General features: G+C 44.9%; 1 protein-coding gene and 1 long non-coding RNA gene across 4 annotated transcripts in view; one reads left to right on the forward strand and one right to left on the reverse strand.

Annotated features, from left to right (window-relative positions):
* LOC142748981 (uncharacterized) overlaps positions 1 to 20,795 on the forward strand; it is a 49,891-nt gene extending 29,096 nt beyond the window's left edge. The window contains exon 4 of one of the 2 annotated variants that reach the window (XR_012882350.1): positions 20,412 to 20,795. This is a non-coding gene — a long non-coding RNA (uncharacterized LOC142748981). The remainder of the gene's footprint in view (positions 1 to 20,411) is intronic. The other variant, XR_012882351.1, reaches the window with a different exon arrangement.
* PDLIM4 (PDZ and LIM domain 4) overlaps positions 1 to 27,733 on the reverse strand; it is a 205,442-nt gene that overhangs the window by 34,732 nt on the left and 142,977 nt on the right. The window lies entirely within an intron of this gene.

A 27,733-nucleotide genomic window follows, 5' to 3' on the forward strand; every position in this document is an offset into this window, starting at 1 on the left:
AAGTCACCATTTCTTTCTGTCGGAACCGACAGATAAAAACCTCTGTATGCCTCTATATGAAATCGGAGGCATATGGACATACAGTAGAGCCCCATGCACCTCTAGAGGTCCATACAAAATGGAGCCCTAATACAGCTACGTGCATAAGACCTAGCGGGGTTTTCTGCTTTACCAATTAAGGCATATCAAAAGTGTTTTGAATGGGCCAGGCTCCTTGCTCTTGGCTGAGGGCTGCCCATATTTCCCACTCATTTCATAAAATTGTGACTGCAAATGACAAAAATGAGAAATGACTCGTCCTTGTTGATCGAAACCCAATCAATTTTCTTTTCGACATGCGCTAAACGATAATTGTGGGAAAACCTCTTTATGTTAATAAAGAGGGCATCCCGCTTGGGTCCCCCCTCTACTGGCTGAAGCTGAAGGCTGTACTGCTTTTGGTAGAGGACTATAAAAACAATGCCATAAACTACAATGGGAGAACTGAAGGGAAGGCAAGCATTTATATTGTCTCTCTCTCACAGATACCAGCTGATTTAAGGGCTCTGAGAAGTGGGTCCTGATATGCCGCCCTATGATACCAAAGCAGGAATAGGAGACATAACAGAAAATGTGCAACTATTTTGTAAAATGCTAAATTATAGTGTATTATTGTAATACAGTGTTACGAGAAGTTCAACAACAATTTAAGGTTATGTTCATATGTTGACGGCAAGAGAAGCAAAAGCAGTCAAAACAACAGAAACCATGACCAAGCCACGATTGAAAGCATTACATAGGTAAGACTGATCAGGCACTCCATCATGAACATAAGCCACAGAGCCTGACAGATTCACTACAAGACTATTTCTCTGCTTTGTAAATGGCCTCCTTCAGTATCATTTAATGTCTAAACATTTGCTCGAGTCATATAAATGCTGCATGGAATTAATCTAAGTATCTCCTTCTAATTAACTTTGAAACATTCGTCTTAACAGTTGTGTGAACGTCTACTAAGAAGAATGAGTTAAACTGTACTCCTCATGAGAACGATATGGGATCACAGCCATGCTTAATATATTTTCTGGTTTCAATCATGTCTCATATATTTTCATGGTTAATAAATTCAATGTGAAAGCAGCAAGCTTTTCATATAGCTCCACAAGGTAGGATTGAGTTACAAAACATATTTTTAGTATGTGTAGCTGGAGATTATAAGTAAAGCAAAGTAATTATGCAGACTTCAAAATATAGCTCCGTATAGCTCCAACTTTATAAATGTCATAGTGGCATTTCCTAGGTTTATATTGTTGGGGCCGTGAGCTGGGACTCCAATTACTGCAATGAAAAAGCCAAAGAGTTGCAATTTAATACTGACGGTCCTACGATACAAAGCAATGGGACTGCAATGTGCATTACAGTCCTACTGAAGTCTACAGTCGCTGCCAAGATTAGCTAGGAAATCCCGAAATCCCAGAGCTAAAACACAAAGGGGCACAGATCAGTGCTTGGGACCACTTTGGCAGGGATCCAAGTTCATTACTTGAGTAGCTTATTGATTTCCCTTGGCAATAACAGCTGAGTTTGTGTTCCCATTTCCAGTGTTGAAATTGTTGGATATAAATGATGTAGATGAATGATGTAGATAAAATACATTTACATGTTACCCTGAACGTAGTACTGTACAAAGAGTCACTTTGTAATGTGCCAAGCGTTGTCATACATCATACACAGCTTTGCATTGCTCTGACAGTGGTCTGAGCAAGTGACTTTAAATTGTATGTAAGGTGTAAGTTATCATTACAAAAATATGGTTGATGTGGCAGCAAGGGGTGGATTTGCAATCTGCCTTACCAAGCAGATTCCTGGTGGGACGCTCTTCGAGAAGGCATAGTGGGCCTCCTAGCCCTCCCCAATATCAGTTCTTTAATGTTACTGAACTGCGGGCACAAAAGGTTCTGATATTTGTGTGAGTCCAGCCAGTCCACTCACTGAGCAGGTGCCCACCACCAGATTTGCACATAGAGGCTAATTACTTATGTATGGGTTGACATTATTTTTGTACTAGGGACTGATATACCCAGGGCTGGTTACTTATGTATAGACTGACATAATTTCTGTGCTGGGACGTGATTATCAGCCCCTACAGAAGTCATATCAGCCCTTGCCCCTAGTACAGAAATCATGTTAAATCATACATAAGTAATCAGTCCTAGTCATATTATCCCCTGGTACAGAAAACATTGTCAGAGGTCATATTAGAGTGCCACCTGGCCAGTGGCCGGGAACCAGCGCGGTACCTCCCTCGCTCACATGGGACTTAGGTTCGGGGTGGTCACAGGCGCAACATCATCCTCTGACAGATGACTCAAAGCTTCTTAACAATAGGCCACCAGCACCACGTGTATATCAAATATTCTGTACAATTCCTCCATTATGGTACATACCCCCACCACATGGGCACATGCAGGAGGGTATCAGTTGCCTGGTACCTGCCTGCATTGAGTGTTCCCTTTAAGGTGTGCGGCCATGCAGTTTCTGATAGCCTTTTTCACTGACTGCCCATTAAAGGGAGATCATCCTTCCTGCTGCAGCAGTGCACACTTACACGCCACTGAAGTAGGCAAGGACTATTACACTGGCTCATAACCACATTGTCTGTGGCTCTCTCACACGTATACTATGCTGGCTGGCTGCTGCCTGCTAGCTCAGTTCTGCCTCAGAGGATTCCCCCCAGGCCATTTTAGGTCAATCATATTATTAAAGGGATTACTTATATGAGACACAAGGAGGTACTTAATTATAATAGGGCTAATATTTTAGGACCCCCATGAACCTCCCATCTGTAACTGCATGTAGCTCACTTTAGTAACCCCATGTGTTCAAGTCTGATGGTCAAGCAAGCAACATCAATGTCTTTTTCCTCCTGCTCTATAATATTTTTGCATTGGCCCCACCTACAACCAATGTTACTGTGACTAACAGTTTGCTGACCCCGACTACTTGTTTTGGCTTTGCCTGCTGACAATTTCATCTCACTTACAACATGAGGCAATATTCTGTCTGACAACCCAATTTTAAATGCTGTCGTTGCTAGTGTATTTCTATCAACCAGACTTTCCGACATGACTCAAAGCTGGAAATGTGACAACAGTAGAGTAGGGGGAAGAACTACTTGGCAGCCGTCAAACCATGCCACTCATTATTTAATATATTTTTCTAAAAATAAATTCAGGTGGGAAAACCTCAATAAGCTTAAAGGGGTATTTTAAACAAGGATAAAATCTCAAGCACACGGCCACATCATGAATCTATGGGTATCATATTGTAGCTCCATATGCCTTCGATTTGATACTGAGGCATGCAGAGGGTTATTTTCCCCACAAGTTAATGCAGAATCTGTGAGAGAAAAATTTAGCATGTTCTAAAGCAGGGGTCTCAAACTCGGCCGACTAAGTGGGCCACAGATAGAAAAAATGTGAAGTTGACGGGCCTCATTACTTTCAAATTTGATACAGTACAAATTAATTCTTAATTAATTCGTTATTTGAACTACTATAACAATACTACATTACTATAACAATACATTACTATAAAAACCGCTATGTTTAAACTTAAAGACAATCTTTCACCTGCCCATACATGGAGCTCCTCTCCAGCTCTTGCTGTGACACTGTCCGTAGCTGATTGGACAGTGTCACAGCGATAGTAACAAGCCCCCTTGCCAATTACACGCCCCATTGACAGTTCAGGGGGTTATTTAAATATCGGGTGCCAAATATAACGGCACTGATATCTAAATAATAGAGGAGGATAAGAAAATAATGTAAAGTGCCCCAGGGTTTCTGAAGCCCTGCCTATTACATGCTGCACTCAGCTGCTCATGCATGGGCAGGTGAAAGGTTCTCTTTAACAGAAATTTGTGAGTTTACTCCACGTGCTTATTTTAACAATCTAGTTTTCCAGTTTAAGTGTCGCTAACTGCAGTCTGGCGGCTCAGTTGGCAATGTTTGGAGACACAAGAATGTCAAGATTGGGCAGCCCCTTTTTAAATAGTGCCACAAAGCCATCTGTAGATAATGCCACAGTGCCCTCTGTAGATACTGCCACACACCCACCCGTAGATAACGCCACAATGCCCTCTGTAGATAATGCCACACACACACACCCCTTATACATAGTGACACACATACCAGTAGATAGCTCCATTGGGGCTCCCTCTAGGAGTGGAATCCCCAGCCAGAGCATTGCCGACGCTTTGGCCGGGGATTCCTCTGCTGCAGGAGCCCCTGACGTCACTGTCCTTTGACAGTGACGTCAGGAGACCCTCCTGGACCGGAATGTGATGTCAGGGGCAACCCCAGAGCCGGTGTCCCAGAGCAGAGCATGCACTAGTATAGGCTCTGCTCTGGAACTCTGGGGAAGCCCCTGACATCATTGTCCATACAGTGAAGGAAATAAGTATTTGATCCCTTGCTGATTTTGTAAGTTTGCCCACTGTCAAAGACATGAATAGTCTAGAATTTTTAGGCTAGGTTAATTTTATCAGTGAGAGATAGATTATATAAAAAAAACAAAAAAACAGAAAATCACATAGTCAAAATTATATATATTTATTTGCATTGTGCACAGAGAAATAAGTATTTGATCCCCTACCAACCATTAAGAGTTCAGCCTCCTCCAGACCAGTTACACGCTCCAAATCAACTTAATTCCTGCATTAAAGACAGCTGTCTTAAATGGTCACCTGTATAAAAGACTCCTGTCCACAGACTCAATTAATCAGTCTGACTCTAACCTCTACAACATGGGCAAGACCAAAGAGCTTTCTAAGGATGTCAGGGACAAGATCATAGACCTGCACAAGGCTGGAATGGGCTACAAAACCATAAGTAAGACGCTGGGTGAGAAGGATACAACTGTTGGTGCAATAGTAAGAAAATGGAAGACATACAAAATGACTGTCAATCGACATCGATCTGAGGCTCCATGCAAAATCTCACCTCGTGGGGTATCCTTGATCCTGAGCTCAGCCGAAAACTACACGGTGGGAACTTGTTAATGATCTCAAGGCAGCTGGGACCACAGTCACCAAGAAAACCATTGGTAACACATTACGCCGTAATGGATTAAAATCCTGCAGTGCCCGCAAGGTCCCCCTGCTCAAGAAGGCACATGTACAGGCCCATCTGAAGTTTGCAAATGAACATCTGGATGATTCTGAGACTGATTGGGAGAAGGTGCTGTGGTCAGATGAGACTAAAATTGAGCTCTTTGGCATTAACTCAACTCGCCGTGTTTGGAGGAAGAGAAATGCTGCCTATGACCCAAAGAACACCGTCCCCACTGTCAAGCATGGAGGTGGAAACATTATGTTTTGGGGGTGTTTCTCTGCTAAGGGACCAGGACTACTTCACCGCATCAATGGGAGAATGGATGGAGCCATGTACCGTCAAATCCTGAGTGACAACCTCCTTCCCTCCACCAGGACATTAAAAATGGCTCGTGGCTGAGTCTTCCAGCATGACAATGACCCGAAACATACAGCCAAGGCAACAAAGGAGTGGCTCAAAAAGAAGCACATTAAGGTCATGGAGTGGCCTAGCCAGTCTCCAGACCTTAATCCCATCGAAAACTTATGGAGGGAGCTGAAGATCCGAGTTGCCAAGCGACAGCCTCGAAATCTTAATGATTTACAGATGATCTGCAAAGAGGAGTGGACCAAAATTCCATCTAACGTGTGCAAACCTCATCATCAACTACAAAAAACGTCTGACTGCTGTGCTTGCCAACAAGGGTTTTGCCACCAAGTATTAAGTCTTGTTTGCCAAAGGGATCAAATACTTATTTCTCTGTGCACAATGCAAATAAATATATATAATTTTGACTATTGGATTTTCTGTTTTTTTTTAAATATAATCTATCTCTCACTGGTAAAATTAACCTAGCCTAAAAATTCTAGACTGTTCATGTCTTTGACAGTGGGCAAACTTACAAAATCAGCAAGGGATCAAATACTGATTTCCTTCACTGTATATGAACAGTGATGTCAGGGGCATGCCCAGAGCCGGAGTCCCGGAGCAGAGCCGCTTCTAGGACTCTGCCTGGGGTTCCAGCTCTGCTCCTAACATCACTGTCCATATATGGACAGTGATGTCAGGGGCAACCCCAGAGTCAGAATCCCAGGCAGAGCTCTATTAGCGCTTTTCCTGGGACTCCAGCTCTGCTCCTGACATCACTGCCCAAATATGGACAGTGATGTCAGGGCAACCCCAGAGCCGGAGTCCAAGGCAGAGCACTACTAGAACCCTGCCTGGGACTCCAGCTCTGCTCCTGACATCACTGTCCATATATGCAGAGCGCTAGTATAGGCTATGCTCTGGGACTCCGGCTCTGGGGAAGCCCCTCACATCACTGTCCATACTGTATATGGACAGTGATGTGAGGGGCTTCCCCAGAGCCGGAGTCCTGGAGTAGAGCCGCTTCTAGCACTCTGACGTTCCTCCTTCGGCCTGGTCTCTCCTGAGGGAGCTACGGTGTCCCACGGGCCGCGTGTTTGAGACCCCTGTTCTAAAGCATATCACTGAAATGGGCTCAAATTGACAACATAACACTGCTCTTTCCTTATAACAGAGGTATTTTCCCCCTAGAAGCATTGCTGGGGAGGCACAATACACTGGCACATGGCTTGCCTACGGCTCCGTAATATGGAAACAAAGTGGCTATGAGTACCATATAATAATAAAAACTACATCTAATAAAACACGGCAACGTAGGTCATATCTAAATATTAAAAATAAAAATTCAGCTTTATTGCAACAAACTTCATAGCAATCTATCCTCAATTACGCAAGTGTGGCCAGGGCTTAAGAGCACCAATGTTATTCAACAGAATGCTACATTGTCTTATTGTTCCTTTTGATGGTCTGCCCTTTACCCTTTTCATAGGTACTTCAATGGATATTATACCGTCAGTAAACAATTTTTGAAGTGGCTGTTTCTTACTCGTTGAAATTGATGAATTCCTTTGTAGATTTATGTGAAGAAGATAAATACATAATAAAAATGCAGACAACTTGGTGAGCTGCCTGTATGTGCCTTTAGCAAATCACATCAGCATAATCACATCTTAAATCACTGTGAAACCAGCGTGAACATTGCAGCAGATTCTAGAAAATCACATAGTTGAGTGTCATACAACATATCATAAAGATCATACACTCGAATATTAACAAGCAAAGAATTCTGTTAGAGATTGATTTAGGTACTGAACGCTTGTTACATATTATAATGGACCATCTCCAGCTGAAAGACCAGACAAAAAATGGCTGACTAATGGGCTGGTAATGCCATAATTCCTCCAGTTTTAACAAACCTTTGACAGGCAATCCATAGAGGCATGTCAGAAGTTTGCATTGAAGAGGGTTTATGAGCTGGAACCCCAAAGGAGAACAAGAACGACGGAACCCCAGCTAATGTTAATGGTCCTGTCATAAACTCAATTGGAATCATAATACTTTCCCAGCTCACAGACCAACCCCACCGCAAACTTTGTCTTTGTATCTATGGTGTGCCAGAATCTTGTTACACTTTATTTATACACTATTACATTTTGATATATGTATGCTTTAAATAGGCTGCTTTCTGGTCACGTTATTTTCACTCCATTCCCCTTGTGTCATCTACTCTATAGGTACAGAATGTACTTAACAACTATTTGCAGTTTTGAACCAACTTTTAGTTTATATTGTAAGGTTAGCAAGAAAAAGGGAAGATAGAAAGGCGTATAATATAACATGACTGTAAGATCAGACTACAAACAGGGTTTGTTTGCTTGTAGTTTGAAACCATGGAAACACATAGGCCTGCATAGGAGCTTTAAACTGAGAATAAGGCTACATTTACACGACAGTGAAAAACGTCCGTGTGACGGATGTTTTTTAGCAGCCGTCATACGGCCATTTTCAGAACAGTGCGGTTCTAAGGGTGTACTCATATGACCATTTTTTAACGGCCCGTGATTATGTGCCCTCAAAAAATAGGACATGTCCTATTTTTGTCTGTTTTCACGGCCAGACGGCTCCCCTAGAAGACAATGGATCAGTTTTTACTGGCCGTTTTTCAGGAAACAATCCTTGTAACAGCTGGTAAAAACTGATCCTGGCCGAGGACTCCCCGCACACAGCGCTACTTTGAGCGCTGAGCCTGGGGAAGCCCTTGATATTACTGTCCATATAAGGACAGTGAAGTCAGGGCTTTCAACAATGGGATCCCCGGCCAGAGCATCGAAAAATCTCTGGCCGGGGACTCCAGTCTTGTATATAGCACCCCTCCATGTAGATAGCACACCCCCCTGCCTGAAGATAGCAAACCCCCCCATCCCCCGTAGATAGCGCCACTGTAGTTCCCTGTAGGACCTGTCTCACTGGCTGCTGGACCCCGCTCTGGCAGGGGATTCCGCTCCTGGAGAAGCCCCCGTCGTCACTATCCATACATGGACAGTGACGCCAAGGGATTACTCCTGGAGTGGAATCCCGGCCCGCTCTGATAGGTGATTCAGCTCCTGGAGAAGCCCCCTGTGTCACCATCCATATATGGACAGTGAGATCAAGGGGTTACTCCTTAAGCGAAATCCCTGGCCCGCACTGGCAGTGGATTCCGCTCCTGGAGAAGCCCCCAGTGTCACTATCTATATATGGACAGTGACGTCAAGGGGTTACTCCTGGAGCGGAATCCCTGGTCCGCTCTGGCAGAGGATTCCGCTCTCCTGACATCACTCTCCATATATGTCTATGAGGAATCCCCTGCCAGAAGGATTCCGCTCCTACAGTTGGCGCTATCTACAGGGGAGGGGGGTGGTATCTACATGGAAAGGTGCTATCTACAAGGTGGGGTGCTATCTAGGGGGTGTGGCACTATCTACAAGGGACATTGTGGCGCTATCTACATTGGCACTGTGGCACTATCTACAGAGCACACTGTGGCGCTATCCACATGGGCACTGTGGCACTATGTGGGCTCTGTGACACTATCTACAATCGGCTCTGTGGCACTATGTGGGCACTGGCACTTTATATGTGGGAACTATGTCACTTTATATGTGGGCACTGTGTTACCATCTGGGCACTGTGGCACTATGTGGGCACTGGCTCTTTATATGTGAGCACTGTGGCACTATCTATAATGGGCACTGGCACTATGTGGGCACTGTGGTACTATGTGGGTACTGGCCCTATGTGGGCATTATCTACAGTGGGCACTGTGGCACTATATACAGGGACATTGCAGCACCATCTACATGGGCACTGTGGTATATTCAGCAGGTTGGGACAAAAAAAAAAGTGACAAATGAAATCCAACCTTTTTTTGACCGGCCATGAAAAACGGATGGCAGACAGATAACAAATGGCCATTAAAAACGGACAGCCGGACTGGAAATGGATGAAAATGTAGAGACACACTAATACAAAATGACCATGCAAAAGACTTGATCAGTATCTAATGGCCAATTTTTCCAGTGTCGTGTGAATGTAGCCTTAGGCCTCATTCACACGACAGTGAATAATGGGCGTCAAAAAATAGGACATGTCCTATTTTTGGCCGTTTTAACGGCCTGACGGCCCCCATAGCAGTCAATGGATCCGTTTTTAATGACTGTCAATACATGTAACAACCGTTAAAAACGGATCTGTTACATAGGGATTGGCAAGGGAACTACTAGTTCCCTTGCTGGCTATCGTTGGCATACTCACGTTTGCGGCGCTTCTTCAGGTGTGGTCACTCGTCTTCACGGGTTTGAAGGCGCCTCGATGACGTCATCGCCCCTTGCCAGATCCCGTGCAGATGAGTGACCACACCTGAAGAAGACAAGAGACGGCGCTGCTCTCGTGAGTATGTGGCACGATCTACAGGCAGGCTGGTGTGGCATCTACAGGGAGGCTGGTGTGGCATCTACAGGGAGGCTGGTGTGGCATCTACAGGCAGGCTGGTGTGGCATCTACAGGGAGGCTGGTGTGGCATCTACAGGGAGGCTGGTGTGGCATCTACAGGCAGGCTGGTGTCGCATGATCTACAGGGAGGCAGGTGTGGCATCATCTACAGGGAGGCAGGTGTGGCATCATCTACAGGGAGGCTGGTGTGGCATCATCTACAGGGAGGCTGGTGTGGCATCATCTACAGGGAGGCAGGTGTGGCATCATCTACAGGGGGTGGCTGGTGTGGCATCTACAGGGAGGCTGGTGTGGCATCTACAGGGAGGCTGGTGTGGCATCTACAGGGAGGCTGGTGTGGCATCTACAGGGAGGCTGGTGTGGCATCTACAGGCAGGCTGGTGTGGCATCTACAGGGAGGCTGGTGTGGCATCTGCAGGCAGGCTGGTGTGGCATCTACAGGCAGGCTGGTGTGGCATCCACAGGCAGGCTGGTGTGGCATCTACAGGGAGGCTGGTGTGGCATCTACAGGGAGGTTGGTGTGGCATCTACAGGCAGGCTGGTGTGGCATCTACAGGGGGGTGGCTGGTGTGGCATCTACAGGGAAGCTGGTGTGGCATCTACAGGGAGGCTGGTGTGGCATCTACAGGGAGGCTGGTGTGGCATCTACAGGCAGGCTGGTGTGGCATCTACAGGGAGGCTGGTGTGGCATCTACAGGGAGGCTGGTGTGGCATCTACAGGCAGGCTGGTTTGGCATCTGCAGGGAGGCTGGTGTGGCATCTGCAGGGAGGCTGGTGTGGCATCTGCAGGGAGGCTGGTGTGGCATCTGCAGGGAGGCTGGTGTGGCATCTGCAGGGAGGCTGGTGTGGCATCTACAGGGAGGCTGGTGTGGCATCTACAGGGAGGCTGGTGTGGCATCTACAGGCAGGCTGGTGTGGCATCTACAGGGAGGCTGGTGTGGCATCTACAGGCAGGCTGGTGTCGCATGATCTACAGGGAGGCAGGTGTGGCATCATCTACAGGGAGGCAGGTGTGGCATCATCTACAGGGAGGCTGGTGTGGCATCATCTACAGGGAGGTTGGTGTGGCATCTACAGGCAGGCTGGTGTGGCATCTACAGGGGGGTGGCTGGTGTGGCATCTACAGGGAGGCTGGTGTGGCATCTACAGGCAGGCTGGTGTCGCATGATCTACAGGGAGGCAGGTGTGGCATCATCTACAGGGAGGCAGGTGTGGCATCATCTACAGGGAGGCTGGTGTGGCATCATCTACAGGGAGGCAGGTGTGGCATCATCTACAGGGAGGCAGGTGTGGCATCATCTACAGGGAGGCAGGTGTGGCATCATCTACAGGGAGGCTGGTGTGGCATCATATACAGGGAGGCTGTGTGGCATCATATACAGGGAGGCTGTTTGGCATCATATACAAGGAGGTGTGTGACATCATATACAGGAGGTCTGTGGCGTTATCTACAGGGTGCAGTGCATGGCAATATCTACATGTGGACAGTGTGGCACTTTGTGCGTAGTTACTGTGTGGCACTATCTACGGGGGCACTGTATGGCATCATCTTCAGGGACACTGAGTGCGAGCATCAGCACATATCCATTAGCCTTGCCCTTTAAATTATACATTGTAATATAAAAAGCTACACAGCTTGATACGTTCAGATCAATACTGATAGCGGGTGCATGGTGAAAATAAATGTATTACGAAATTTTCTTTTTCAACACCTGACATTACAGCAAACATCACAGAATGCCAAGAAACATGGACGTAGAGCGCCTAATTTTGCTTGTCCAGGAGCGGCCAGCTGTCTGGGACACGGCTAGTGAAGAATACCATAACCGCCACCGAAAGGATGCCGTCTGGGAAGAAATTGGGCAGGAGATGTTCCCTATCGAGTGGGCAAAAGGAGGCAAGATGCGCGATCTGGTTGGTAAGTAACGCTGTCCCTTCCGTTGACTGTGCTATTGATTCTATCAAAACAAGGGAACTCTGTCACAACGTTGGCAAACGACAACTTTTAGCAACGTTTACGTCACCATTGAGAACAATGGTGAAGCAAAGGGAAGCTAATGTTTGTGTTTGCCTTTCTGTTGAGTGGTTCCCCCCACCGAAAGCTCCAACAGAAGCCCCCAACGGAAGGGCAACGCTGATGTGAACAGGGCCTTACCTTTGCCCTTTTCACACAATTGCCATAACTTTAATCCTGTTTTCGTCATATGTTGCTAGAACTGGCTGCCATTACCGTACTTCAAAGTGACTTCGTTAGAAGGTCACAGGTAGCACTTTTGAGGATTTCCTCTTGTTACAGGGCCCTTTATGTTTAAACTAGCTTAATCATTTATATATATTTTTTACAGTTAAAGATGTGAAGTCACGATGGGCATGTTGCCGTGACCAATATAAGAAATATCTCAGGGAGCATGCCAGGAGTGGGGATGCTCCTTTGAAGAAAAGGCCCTACTCCTATCACAAGCAATTACAGTTTCTTAACAGAGTTATGGACATGCGGCCGTAAGTAATTTATTTTGAACGTGTTTTTATTTTTAGTTTATACCATATTAAAAATAAATCAAATAAAATTTAAAAAATTCTACTTTGGTCGCTAACATCATGCAACAGGCAGTTAATTGTTTGAGTGGTAAATTGCATGATAGTGGGACCAAAGACCCCTTTGGTCCATACTATAGTGCCGCAAAGGCCAATATGGCATGTACTTTCACACTGATTAATCATACATTTTCCATGTCTTTCACAATGTAGATCAACTGATAATTTGTTGGTCCATCCACCACAGCAGCAAGAGGATGTGGAAGAGGTCGACCTGGATGACACCCAGATCGACCTTCCTGATGCCCAGGACCTCACCACAATCAACACCGAGGAGCTAGGGGCTCCCTCAGTTACAACCTCTGCCATCCGTCCAGTGCAAAGACGGAAACGTTCAACAGCTTCTGCCTCTGAGGAGAACGTAACCAGGGCAAGAATAAACCTGAGGGTACTGGAGTACCTTGAAAGATCCTCGCAGGAGGGTGTTGAAGAGTCATTCCTATGATCTTTGGGACCCCTCTTGCACTGGATCCCAGAAGTAAAAAGGTACCGTGCTCACATGGCAGTAATATCTGTTTTGGAGGCTTTTGTCCCTCCAAACAATCCATCCCCCATAGTGAGGTGCCTCAGTGCATATCAACAACAGCTGGATGAGGCACAATTTCCACCTGCAACAACTGGGACACGCAACCATTATTGGGGAATGGAATCGTCCCCACTCCTTTTTAGTCAGGACCGCACCCATCGTAGCGATTATGGTGCTCATGGGCAATTTCCAGTACAGATTCCGGCTGCACAATCAGCCGTACCATACAGCCGACCTGGTCCTTCTATAGGACAGTATGGACCGAGCCAACCTGGACCGTCGTCCTACTCGTCAACTGTACCACCTGGACCATCTGGCACACCACCTGTCCCAGGCTACTCGGGGCCAGGGTAACCAGGATGTTTTAGAGGGTAGTTTTGTTAGAACTACCCCTGACACCTCTTTCCAGCAGTTATTAGACAATTAAATTGTTTTGTTTCTTTAAAGAGGCTCTGTCACCAGATTTTCAAATCCCTATCTCCTATTGCAGGTGATCGGCGCTGCAATGTAGATAACAGTAACGTTTTTCTTTTTCAAAAACAAGCATTTTTGGCCAAGTTATGACCATTTTTATATTTATGCAAATGAGCCTTTCTTATGGACAACTGGGCGTTTTTAATCTTATTTCCAACTGGTGGTGTATTGTGTTCGTTACATCTGGGTGTGTTTACTTGTTTTACTAGCTGGGCGTTGTGAATGGAAGTGTATGATGCTGATGAATCAGCATCATCCACTTCTCTTCGTTACCACCTAGCTTCTGGCAGTTCACAGACACACAGCGTGTCCTCGCTCGTCCGACGCAATGAAGTTCCTGTGGGAGGAAGTGAGTGACGTCACAGCGTGATCTCGCGAGGACACGCTGTGTGTCTGGGCACTGCCAGAAGCTGGGTGGTAACGAAGAGAAGTGGATGATGCTGATTCGTCAGCATCATACACTTCCATTCACAACGCCCAGCTAGTAAAACAAGTAAACACACCCAGATGTAACGAACACAATACACGCCCAGTTGGAAATAAGATTAACCCCTTAGTGACCAGCCCATTTTAGGCCTTAATGACCAAGCTATTTTATTAGTTTTTCTATAGTCGCATTCAAAGAGCTATAACGTTTTTATTTTTTCGTCTACATAGCTGTATGAGGACTTGTTTTTTGCGGGATTAGTTGTGCTTTTTAATAGCACCATTTTTGGGTACATATAATTTTTATATTAACTTTTATTAACCTTTTTGGGGGGGATTATAAAAAAAAACTGAAATTCCGCCATTGTTCTATGCGTTTTTAAATTGACGCCGTTCACTATGCGACGTAAATACCATGTTACCTTTATTCTATGGGTTGGTACGATTACGGCGATACCACATATGTGGAGGTTTTTTTATGTTTTACGACTTTTGCACAATAAAAACACTTTTGAACTAAAATTATTTGTTTTTGCATCGTCGCTTTCCAAGAGCTGTATTTTTTTTTATTTTTCCATCAATGTAGTGATTTTTTGGGCTTGTTTTCTGCGGGACAAGACATAGTTTTGAATGGTACTGTTTTGGGGTACATGGGACTTATTGATTCATTTTTATTATGACTTTTTTGGGGGGCAATGGAAAAAAATTGCAATTTCGCCATAGTTTTTTGCGTTTTTTTTTTACGGTGTTCACTTTGTGGTTTAAATTACATATTAACTTTATTAATGGAGTCATTACGGTCGCGGCGATACCACATATGTGTACTTTTTTTTTTTTTTTACACTTTTACTAAATAAAACCACTTTTTATGGAAAAAAATGGTTTTATTTATTTTTTTACTGTACTTTTTATTAATAATCTTTATTTCACTTTGATGACTTATTTTATTAGTCCCACTAGGGGACTTTAATGTGCGATGTTCCGATCGCTGCTATAATGCTCTGGTATACTTCGTATACCAGAGCATTATTCCCTGTCAGTGTAAATCTGACAGGCAATCTGTTAGGACGTGCCTCCGGCGCGTCCTAACAGGCATATGTCCAGGGCAGACCTGGGGGCTTTTATCAGTCCCCCGGCTGCCATGACACCCCATCGGAGACCCGCGATTGCATTCGCGGGCCGCCGATGGGTGACAGAGGGAGCGCACTCCCTCTGTAAACAAAGTTAAATGCCGCGGTCGCTATTGACGGCGGCATTTAACGGGTTAAACGCCCGCGATCGAAGTAAACTTCGATCGCGGGCGTTGGAGCAGGAGCTCAGCTGTCATCAGACAGCAGAGCCCCGGCTCCTGCCTGCACGGGAAACCCGTGCAGGACTTAGACTAGGCTGACGTGAAAAGGCGTCAGCCTAGCCTAAAGCCCATTAGTGAATCACGTAAAAAGGCGTATTAGTGGTCACTAAGGGGTTAAAAACGCCCAGTTGTCCATAAGAAAGGCTCATTTGCATAAATATAAAAATGCTCATAACTTGGCCAAAAATGCTCGTTTTTGAAAAAGAAAAACGTTACTGTTATCTACATTGCACAACCGATCTCCTGCAATAGGAGATAGGAGATAGGGATTTGAAAATCTGGTGACAGAGCCTCTTTAAAGGAACAGTGTCATCACAAATTATTTTTTTATATGTTAAAGATGTTAGTGCTTTATTAAAAACGTTTATATTCATTTGTGTGTTTGTGTTTTACTTTTTCTTATTTGTACACTTTTTCTTCCCTATGGGGGCTGCCATTTTTTGTTCCATTTCTGTCTGTGTCGATTAACGACACATACAGACATGGAATACGGCAGCCACAGTCCCATAGGGACTGCGAACGGCTCCCGTCCCATTGACTTCAGTGTACGGCGTCTGTGTGGGAACTGCGCATGCGCCGCTCCCACACAGTCCAATTCGAAATTGGCGCCGTCCGGCCCAATTTTCCTGTGGACCGGAAGTCGCGGCCGGACAGTAATATTACTACTTCCGGTCGCGGCTTCCGGATTTGTGCACTTGGACCAGCGGCAGCAAACGGAGCGGACGGACCGGAGGGAGCCGCGGCGGCAGGAGCAGGTAAGAGATTTCAATGTATGTTCGTGTTTGTGTGTGTTTACTACTGTATGTAAACCTACTATACTGTGTGTTAGCTCAAAAAATGGCGACACACAGTGTAGGAGGTTACACCGTTCAAACCCCTCGTTTATCCCGGCACTAGCCAGGATAAAGGAGGGGGGGATGCTGAGAGCTCACTAGAGCGAGGGCTTTTAACCCAATGTTGCAATGCTGCAATTTTGGGAATAGCTCCATCTAGTGACCAAAAATGGGTAGTATTATAAATTAGAATTAATTTATAATATTTCCTGACTCGTGAAAAAAATAAAAAAAATTTGAACAATGTTTAATCACCCACACACTAAATGTTTAATTTAAAAAAAAAAAACATGTTTTTCTGGCAACACATTGCCTTTAAGTATTTCTTTTAACGGTACTTTTTGACCATGTTGGTGCTTTTGTTGTCGCCATGTTGGCGTATTTGAATTGTTAACTTTATTGTATTAAAAGTTTTTTTTTTCACTTTTACAACGGTGTCGTGTGTCTTCTTCCAGCAATGTCCACTGTATAGCAGTGGCACCACGGTACTGAAGCTCTGGTCCTAAAACAGCAGAGCTGCATCTGGCACCTGTCCCTGCTTACAGCTTCAGAGGCACAGAGGCAGCTGGTTCAGAAGATCTGTGTGGGTGTCTGATTGTTGCACCCCACAGATCATTTACTGATAACCTATCTTGTGGATAGGTCAGCAGTATGAAAACCCATGTGGACACAAAACCAGTTGAAAGGGTGAAATTATTTAAAAAAGTGATATCTCACAGTGAGATGTCAGAAGTTTTTTTATCATTGGGGATCCGAGCACTTCGACCCCCACGGATTGCGGAAAAGAAGCTGCATAAAAACTTGGGAGAGCGCTGTGACACTTTATTTAGGATTGGCTTTCCTCAGAGTGGTGTATGGGCTCAATAGAAAATATATCAGTCCGTACACCGCTCCTGGGAAAGTTAATCATAAACGAAGCGGCCCAGTGCTCACCTATAAGTGCTTCTGCCACTTAGTTTTAGCGATAGAGTCTCAGTGCTCGTGCCCCCAACAATCAAAACTTCTGACATGTCACTATAACATGTTAAAAGTTTAGCAACAGCTTAGATAAAGGGGTTGTCCATGCATGGATAGGTTTTTCATACTGATAGGTCATCAGTACATGATCGATGGGGGTACGACAGCCGGACCCCGCACCGATCAGCTGTTCTGGCTGCCTCCGAGCACCGGATGTTATGCAGTGGCAGGTTTTGGAAGCAAATGGCTGTGTACACTGAATAGTGGATGTGCTGCAGTACTGCAACTCAACTCCTATTCACTTGAATAGGAGCAGAGCAACAGTACTGCACAATGACCGCCTCCAGCACGGGCTCCCCAAATTGCCCAGAGATCAGCCAATTCCGAAGTACACAGTCTACAGGTACTGAGGACATATTGCAAGCCACAAATAGCTATAAATACTCCAGAAAACAATGCAGAAAAACTAGGGACTCAACAAAAGTCTTTATGCAGTAGAAGCCAGAGAAAATAGTGTCTAGGTGAACATGTGATCTTCTTTTGGGTGTTTTCAGGGGGTTGGGACAAAAAAAACCTGACCAATGAAATTCATAAGTTTTTTTTAACGCCCATGAAAAACTGATGTAAAATGGATGTCAAACGGCCATTAAAAACGGACAGACGGACTGGAAATGGATGGAAATTTAAAGACACACTGATGCAAAACGGCCATGAAAAACTGACCATTGATCAGTTTTTAATGGACATTTTTTTTCACTGTCGTGTGAATAAGGCCTTAGGGTATGTTCACACGCTTAACAAAAAACGGCTGAAAATACGGGGCTGTTTTCAAAGGAAAATAGCTCCTGATTTTCAGCCGTTTTTTAAGCAACTTGCGTTTTTTGCGGCCATTTTTGGAGCTGTTTTTCTATTGAGTAAGTGAAAACTGGCTCCAAAACGGCTCAAGAAGTGACATGCACTTCTTTTAACGACATGCACTTTCCTTGGCCAACCACTGTGTCAACAGTCCTCAACGTTGCCTGTTTCTTCGTGCTTCTTCAAAAGAGCTTGAACAGCAGATTTTAAAACCCTAGTCTGCTTTGAAATCTTTTCAAGACTAGTGGGAGGGGCTATCACTATTTAATGCACACTCCTTCTGCAGCATTCTTTGACCCGTCTGCGTCCTGATGGGAACGGGTTTTCACCCACCCACCTACCTAGTAAGTATGGCCTTTTTTGTGGTTTTGATGATATCTATGTCCCATTTTTTCTGTTTGTGTTTTTAAATTAGGAACGAAAAGTTCTGGTTAGGGACTCGCAAGGCACTGGGGACCCTTGACGTTGGGTTGCGAGCTTTGCGTATTTTGGCCAAAATAACAACTAATACCCCATGTTTCATGGATATTTCTTACTACGTATACTACACTTTTTTTCAGGACGCAGCCGGGTATTATATGCTGGGAGGGCATGATGTGCTGGCGTTTGGTTTGGAATGCAGAGCAGCCCGCTTTAGCTAACACTAGCGGCGTTACAAATAGGCTGTTATTCAGCAAGATACGCCATGCCTGACGAGCAGCACATTATCCCTCCACGTATTACACATAGTACTGACACCCCATGTACTATTCACAGGACTGACCCCTATTCATCACATTTATTTATTTATTTTTATTACATTATTACACAGTTCTGACACTTTCATACATACATATTTATTTTTTACCATCCATTCACACCCTAGCACTACACTGACACTCATTTATCGCACACCTTTGAGCACTTAGTTCGCCACTCCCCTCAAGACTAGTGGGAGGGGCTATCACTATTTAATGCACACTCCTTCTGCAGCATTCTTTGACCCGTCTGCGTTCTGATGGGAACGGGTTTTCACCCACCCACCTACCTAGTAAGTATGGCCTTTTTTGTGGTTTTGATGATATCTATGTCCCATTTTTTCTGTTTGTGCTTTGAAATCTTTGCCTGGGGTATACCTTGCTGATACAGTCTACGGCCCCATGCGCACGACTGTAAAAATCGTTTGTAATTGCGGACTGCAATTACGGTCCGCAATTACGGACGCATTCACTTCTATTGTCCACGGACATCTTCCCGTTTATTTACGGGAAGGTGGCCGGGCAGTAGAAGTGTACCGCAAAAGATAGGACATGTACTTTGTATGGGAGCACGGGCCGAAAATGCGGGCAACTTTCCGCGGCCTTTGGCGGCCGGCCGTGCCCGCAATCGCGGGCCCTGATTACGGGCACGGCCGTGTGCGTGAAGCCTAACTACCTCGTGTTTTGTTGCTGAGCTCTGTCTAGTGGACCTGTAACATGAAACTGCCTTCCACAACCTCACCTTTGTAACAGAGTTTGGTCGTTCCCCATCCAGTTGAAAACCTCCTACACAGGTCTTTCTGTTATGGTTAATGACTGTGTTTCAACCTACATATGAAAATGATTATTATTATCAACTGTTTGGTATAATTGGTTAATCATACACCTGACTATAATCCTACAAAATCCATTACTTTGTGCAAGTGTACCTAGAAGTATTTATGCTGTTTTGAAGGCAAAGGGTGGTCACACCAAATATTAATTTATTTAGACTTCTCTTGTTCATTCACTTTGTAATTTGTTAATTGATAAAAAAACTATTAACACTTCTATTTTTGAAAGCATTCTTAGTTTGCAGCACTTTTCCACAACTGCCTAAAACTTTTGCACAGTACTGTATATATATATATATATATATATATATATATATATATATGAAACGCACAAACAGCAATTCCATCATATATTTATGTTATTCACATCGCTCTGTGATACCTGTAAATCCATCAATAGAATATAGATTGCCATTATTTACAGTCTGTACTCTGCTAATGGTTTGACATACTAGCTGCTGGGAATTTGATTTCTTGCTGCCTCCCTGTTTCATTATCACTTTATTCCCACTCATAGGGAGTGAATCTTATAATACAAGCACAGTTTGCTGTTTTTCATGTGTACTGACTTTAACAATACCTTTTGTTTGCTAATCACAATCATATATAAAAAGAACAAGAGTAAAAAACACAAGTAAATTTGAACATGGCTGCAAATTATCCCTATACTACAATGTATAGGACATAAAAAATTCCAGGGAAAAAACTCTTCTCACATAATTGTGAGGGGTTAATTAGTCAGTAGTACTCACACAGTACTTAAATAGAAAAGGTTATTGCCTGGGCCTTTCATACATAATAGGCTTACCGTAGCAGGTAAGAACAATTCATATTTCATCACTTGTACATTACAACTGGTTTCCAAATAATTTACTAAACTGCTTCTTTGTTCCAGCCAGATGACTTATCCAGCCGCATGCCATTCTTTGTTACTTGTGAAACGACACTGCCAGCAATTCAGCTTATGAGAAGACAAACATGTCCAGATACTACAACAGGGAATGGGATGGAATATAGCAATGTGTCCATGTACTGCAACGATAAACATATACACCTGTGTATACAGGACATGACTTATCAAGAGGTGACCTTGTTGAAAGAATACGGCTCATGTCTGACGTATAATAAAATATTTTCTTTGGCAACCAGAATGATTGGCTGGTGCCAATGTTTTTCTTTCTATGCAGGTTGCACATGTTGAATGATACAGAACATAGAAATTGTGCATGTATATGTATCAGATATTGCACATAATGAAGTGTCTCTTAAGCTTCCATTGCTCGGATCACAATTCAGAGTCTCATGTAGGACAATGAAACAATGTGATTGTGAAAATAAATTTTAATCATGCTTCTTTAAAAGTACCTAAAAGGAAATGTCTGCTGAAGTGTAAGATCCTTCAGCTACCGAGCCAAGGAAATTAACTATATGCTGATTTTATAGAATGTCTTAACTGGCAAACGTGACTTCTAAATGACAAAGCAGAAAACAAAAGCTTACAGTTACTGATGGTTTCCTTTTATAGTCACCCCGAGGAGATCTGCTAAGCACTTTAATAAAGCAGGATAAGCATGGATACTTGGAGGAAGGATATTAGTACTGTACTTATTAGTGCAGTAAAGTAAATCTTAAGTATAGTACAATATACACTACATGGAAAAGTATTGGAACAACTACACATTACACCTACACAGGGCCGGCCTTAGGGGTGTGCAACCTGTGCGAGTGCACAGGGCGCAGCACCCTCCCAGTATGTAGGGGGTGCCACTGCTCCTCCTTACACACATGGAGGAAACAAGAGCGAGGAAACTCCACCCACAGCCCATCCCTGCAAGAAACCTGTGAGCCTGTCAGCAAGAAGAGATGGTAAGTGCCTATGTGTATATGTCTCTGTATTTGTTTGTGTGTATGTTCCAGTATGAGTGTGTATATGTGCCTCTATGGCTAGCTATATATATATATATATATATATATATATATATATATATGTGTGTGTGTGTGTCCGCATGTGTTTATATCTGTGTTAGTGTATATTTTTCTGTGTGTGTGTGTGTGTGTGTGTGTGTGTGTGTGTGTGTGTGCCTGTGTGGGTATAGTTATCAGAGTGTGTTATCTGTACTTAGAGAGTTATCACTGTTTTATCTGTGGTGTTACATAGGACTGGGGAAGAGAAGAGAGGATTCACAAATCTCTAGTCCATCTCTGTCATTAGGGCTAGACTGCTGGTCAATTAGCTGCACCTGTAGCCTGTGCATAAAGGGGGTTTTACACTGGGCGATTATTGGGCAGACAAGCGTTCATAGAACGCTCGATCCTGATAATTGCCCTGTGTAAACAGGGCGGCAATCAGCAGATGAACGAGCAAACGCTCGATCATCTGCTGATCGTATAGTTTTAAAAAAGTAAAATATTATCGTTGTCGGGAGCACATCCCCCTGTGTGAACAGGGAGATGCGCTGTCGACATGATAATAACGTAAGGGGACGAGCGATCGGAGTACCAACCCCGATAATGTCTTGTTGATCGGCGCTCGCTGCACTGGCCGATTATCGGCCGGTGTAATAGGGCCTTAAGAAGGTGCAGGCACAGGGTTGACGGGCTCATCTATGGGTCTGACTCCTGAGTCTGGGACATCACTTGCTGTCTGTGAGTAAAAGTCTGTGTTACTGAGTCTCCAGTGCCTGGTAGGAAGGCACATGGTATGTTCAGGGACTGCATTTGCCTAGTTAGTGCTCAGCCGAGCAGGTTACTTTTGTTTTTTTGCCTGAAATGTAAAAGGCTTATTTTTTCTCATTTTGGTCTATAAAAATAAAACAGAGGCAAGCCGTGTTTGGACTATATTTGCTGTGTCACTGTCTCTTACTGCTGTGAACTCGCTCGTCTCGCTCCACTGACGCTAAATCCCTCACAGTATGTATATATTCCAGAATGTGTGTGTATATATATTTGCCTGTTTGTCTAAATATCTGCCTTTATGTATGTATATTATATATGTTCCAGTATGTGCGTGTCTATATATGTGGTTCATTTTTTATTTCTGGAGGGCAGCAATAGAGAGTCCCGCACAGGGCACCATCCAACCTAAGGCCGGCCCTGCACCTCCAGGAGCTTTTATGACATCCCATTCTAAATCCATAGGCATTAATATGGAGTTGGTCTCTTAACAGCAAAATAGTGTCCACTCTTCTGGGAAGGCTTTCTACAAGATTTTGGAGTGTGTCTGTGGGAATTTTTGCCCATTTATCCAGAAGAGCATTTGAGAGGTCAGACACTGATGCTAGATGAGAGGGCCTGGCTCGCAATCTCTGTTCTAGTTCATCCCAATGGTGCTTGATGGGATTGAGGTCAGTGCTCTGTGCGGGCCAGTCAAGTTCCTCCGCACCAAACTCATCAACCATGTCTTTATGACCCTTGCTTTGTGCACTAGGGCACAGTCATGCTGGAACAGAAAAGGGCCTTCCCCAAACCGTCCCCACAAAGTTGGAAGCATACAACTGTCCAAAATGTCTTGGAATGATGAAGCATAAAGATTTCTCTTCACTGGAACTAAGGGGCCTAGGCCGACGCCTAAAGAACAACGCCATAGCATTATCCCGCCTCTACAAAATTTTACCGTTGGCACAATGCAGTCAGGCGTGTAACGTTCTCCCGGCATTCGCCAAACCCAGATTAGTCCATCAGTCTGCCAGATAGAGAAGCGTGATTCGTCAATCCAAACACGTTTTCACAGCTCCAGAGTCCAGTGGTGGCATGCTTTACACCACTCCATCTGACGATTGTGATTGTGCTTGGTGATGTAATGCTTGCATGCAGGTGTTCGGCCATGGAAACCCATGCTACGAAGCTCCCGATGCAGTTTTTGTGCAGAGGTAAATGCCAGAGGAGGTTTGGAACTCTGCAGTTACTGAGTCAGCAGAGTGATGGCGACTTTTATGAACTATGCGCCTCAGTGGAATATCTAGGAGGGAAGAAATTTCACAAACGGACTTGTGGCAACAGTTGCATCCTATTACAGTACCATGCTGGATTTCAGTGAACTCTTTAGGACGACCCATTGATTCACAATTGTTTATAAAGGCAGACTGCATAGCTAGGTGTGTGATTTTATACACCTGCGATAATGGGACTGAATGAAACACCTGTATTTAATGATTAAAAGGTGTGTCCCAATACTTTTGTATATGAATACATTGAATTTGTTTTCAACTTTGTATTGAGTGCAGCTTTTGTATGTTTTTTTCTTAATAACACAATAATGCAACTATATAAGTTTTATTTTCTTCTAACAACTTTTAGCGTAAAAGTACACAGCGTATCCGCCCTGGTGGCCGCAGGGAATTACGGCTGAAAAAACGCACCAAATTGTAGTGCAGTTATCCATCTGGAATATCCGCTATGGAAAACTGCATGTTAAAAATAAACAAGACACATACTTACCCCTCTGATGTCCTGCAGACCGGCCTCCTGGGATGACGTTTTATCCCATGTAACCGCTGTAGCCTGTGATTGGCTGCAGCGGTCACATGGGATGAAGGATGAAACGTGATTTATTTCTTTTTTCTGAGTTGCGTTTTTTGCAGCGGAATCGCAGCTTTTCCGCTGCAAAAAACACAACATCAGCTATTTGTTGCGGGTTTTACCTCCCCGTTGAGTTCAATGGGGTAAACCCGCAACAGAAAAGCAGCGATTACGCAAATGCAATTAACACGCTGTGGATTAAAAAAACCGCATTGTAGGTAAATTTCTGAACGTTTTTTCCACTCATCGATTACGCAGTGCATGGATGAGATTTGTTAAAATATCATCGACTTTGCTGCTACTGTATTATGCTGCGGATTTTCTGCAACGATATCTGGTTTGGAAAATCTGCAGTATTTACACTACGTGCGAACTTATCCATATTGTGATTCTGCAAAATTCAATCTGTAGTAGCAAGATAAAGGTGGTGAATGAGTGTACGGGCTCAATAGAAAGTCTTTGAGCTCGTACACCAACTGCTCGGCTTTTCGAGAAAAGCCGTTCAGAAACGAAGCGGCTCAGTGCTCTCCTGAGCGTTTCTGCAGCTTCGTTTTAGCAACCAGTGGGGGTCTGTGAACTCGGACCCCCACAGATCAGAACTCCTGACATGTCACTATAACATGTCAGAACTTTTTGAACGTTTAGTTACCCTTTAATGTCCAACCTTTGTAATTGTGTTAGGACGACTGACAGTAAACTGTCTTTCCTTGGGTTGCTAGGTATTTACTGCACTGGATTAAAAAAATGGCAGGGAGAAACAGCTTTCCCTAGAAACACATCAGTCTAATGTTGATTTGTAAAATGCTTCATGAGTCAAAGTGCCAAGAATCCGAAGACTCCAGACTAAGGCCTCATGCACACGACCGTAGCCATGTGCACGGCTGTGATTTTCGAGTCGGCCGGCCGCGGAGTGTCACCCGCGAGCTGCCCGCAAATCGCGGGCCGTGCACATGGCCGCGTCCATTATTTTCTATGAGCCTGGACCTTAGAACACGGCCGCGAAAGCACGTTCGTGTGCATGGGGCCTTAGGTGTCCACTACTGTTGAGGACAAACTCCATCAAACCAGGATAGAAAAGGAAGTGGAAGGACCAGAAGATGAACTGCACAAAAAGATAAGTAAATAAGAGTCTGCAGTATGAACCGACCTAGTCATGCAGGTAGTTGGCCTTAGGCCTCATTCACACGGCAGGGTTTCCCGGCCGGGTGCCGGCCGTTCATAAATCGGCCGGCACCCGGCTGCATTAGGAATGATAGACCCCTAATGGGGCTATTCACACGACCGATTTTTTGACGGCCGGAAAATCCGGCCGTCAAAAAATAGGACATGCTCTATCTTTGCCCGGGCACCCGGCCGCCCGGCTACCATACAAGTCTATGGGGCCGGGTATTACACGGCCATCACCGGAATGTGTTCCGAGTGATGGCCGGGTTTCCCGGCGCTTGCGCTCTATCTCCTCCTCCTCACAGCGCAGAGTGCATGTGAGGAGGAGGAGTTGATGCCATTCCGACGAATGGCATCGCTGTACACGGTGTGGCAGGGCCGGGGTGTACAGCAGGTGGAAGGGAGCGCTGCGCTGGCTCCCTTCCCCTGCTTGTTAAAAGCACCCTGGCTCGGCGACACCTTCGATGGCGCCGCTAGTAGTAGTAGCAGCAGCTGCTGCTGCTGCGGCTGCTGCTACTGTAGCGACGCCACTATAGCAGAGCAGGGAGGTATCTCCCCGCTCTGCTATGTGCTAGCCGCACTTTAGCTCCTTGAAGGAGCGGAATCCCCGTGCTTTCGGGGATTCCGCTCCTGGACAGAGCGCTTGATGTCTCTGTCCATATCTGGGCAGTGACATCAGGGGAAACTCCTGAAGCGGAATCCCCGAACACATGGGGATTCCCCTTCAGGAGCTGCCGCTGATGTCACTGTCCGGATCTGCCCGGCCCGGCACGGATGCATAACTTTATGCAAACCGGCCGGGCAAAATGGCCGATTTTACCGGCCGACACTCGGGCTCGGGAACGACCCGGTCGTGTGAATCCCGCCTTACAGTGGGATTGACAAAAAAGCCATATTTGAAACTGGAAAATTGAAAGAAAATGTTAAAATGGACAAAGGAACACAGATGAGCATAGATGACTGGAAAAGACTTTTGAGGGTGGATGAGTTCACACAGTTTTTTTTCCTTACATTTAACGTCTACGACGGGAAAGCCCCGGACTTACACACTATACGATTACATAAAACAGATGCCATTATAGCCTATGGGTGATGGATGCGTTAAACGGATGCCTAACATTAGGCCTCTTTCACACTGTTTTAGCCACATGTTTGACGTATGCGTCGGGAAACGTACCAGCAGGCTCCCATTATGCCGACGGAGATAAAAAAAAAAGTGTTATTTTAGTCTTCGTCGGGCGTACACTAGTCTTTTGCAGGATAGAATTATAGTCCACTACACTATTCTATCCAGAGACATCCAGTAAAAAAAATGTATATGTTAAAAGTATATGTTTTTTTAACATGGGAGCCTATGGGTGACGGATGCCACTATATGGCATCCGTCACAAGGTTCCTTTTAACGAATACGTCATGGGCTTTATAATAGCTCTCATGACATATCCATTAAATAGATACGATTATGGCCTTAGCGGGACAGATCCGTTAAACGGACACCTAACTGTGGCATCCATCACCTAATATATTATAATGGTATCCGTTTTACCGATATATCATGAAAAGGGTCATGAAAGTTCATGATGTATCCAATAAATAGATACTATTAGGGCGGGTTCACACATAGCGGAATTTCACTTAAATTCCGCTGCGGACACTCCGCAGCGTTAATCCGCAGCGGAGCCGTTTCTCCATTGACTTTCACTTTAATTTAGCAGTGTTCGTTTACACGATGCGTACAATTCCGCTGCGGAGCATAGGCTGCGGAGCGGAATTTGGTGTCCGCAGCATGCTCTGTCTGTTGCGGAGCAGTGGCGGACTGGTTGCGGACTCATGGCGGAATTTCTCCATTGACTTCAATGGAGAGTCAAAATTCCGCAATGAAGTCCGCAGATCTTATGTGTGCTGCGGAGCGTATTGTTTTTACTACCATGACATTTCTTCATTCTGGCTGGACCTATGTATTTCTAGGTCTACAGCCAGACTGAGGAAGTCAATGGGGCTCCCGTAATGACGGGAGCGTTGCTAGGAGACGTCTGTAAATAGTCACTGTCCAGGGTGCTGAAAGAGTTACGCGATCGGCAGTAACTGTTTCTGCACCCGGGACAGTGACTACCGATCTCAATATACATGTATCTGTAAAAAAACATATAAGTTCATACTTACCGAGAACTCCCTGCGTCTGTCTCCAGTCCGGCCTCCCAGAATGACGTTTCAGTGTAAGTGACGGCTGCAGCCAATCACAGGCCAAGCACAGGCTGCAGCGGTCACATGGACTGGAGCGTCATCCAGGGAGGTCGGGCCGGATGCCGAAAGAGGGACGCGTCACCAAGACAACGGGCGGTAAGTATGAATTTCTTTGACTTTCACTAGGGAAAGTGCTGTCCCTTCTCTCTATCCTGCACTGAATAGGGAGAAGAGAAGCACTTTTCCTGCAGTCCGCAGCGGCCAGTCCGCATCAATTTTCTGCACATTTTGTGCAGATCCGCTGCAGAATCTGCAACGCAGATTCTGTGCGGCATTGATGCGGACAGTTGC

Source organism: Rhinoderma darwinii, chromosome 3 (assembly GCF_050947455.1).
Source record: "Rhinoderma darwinii isolate aRhiDar2 chromosome 3, aRhiDar2.hap1, whole genome shotgun sequence".
Taxonomy (NCBI): domain Eukaryota; kingdom Metazoa; phylum Chordata; class Amphibia; order Anura; family Rhinodermatidae; genus Rhinoderma; species Rhinoderma darwinii.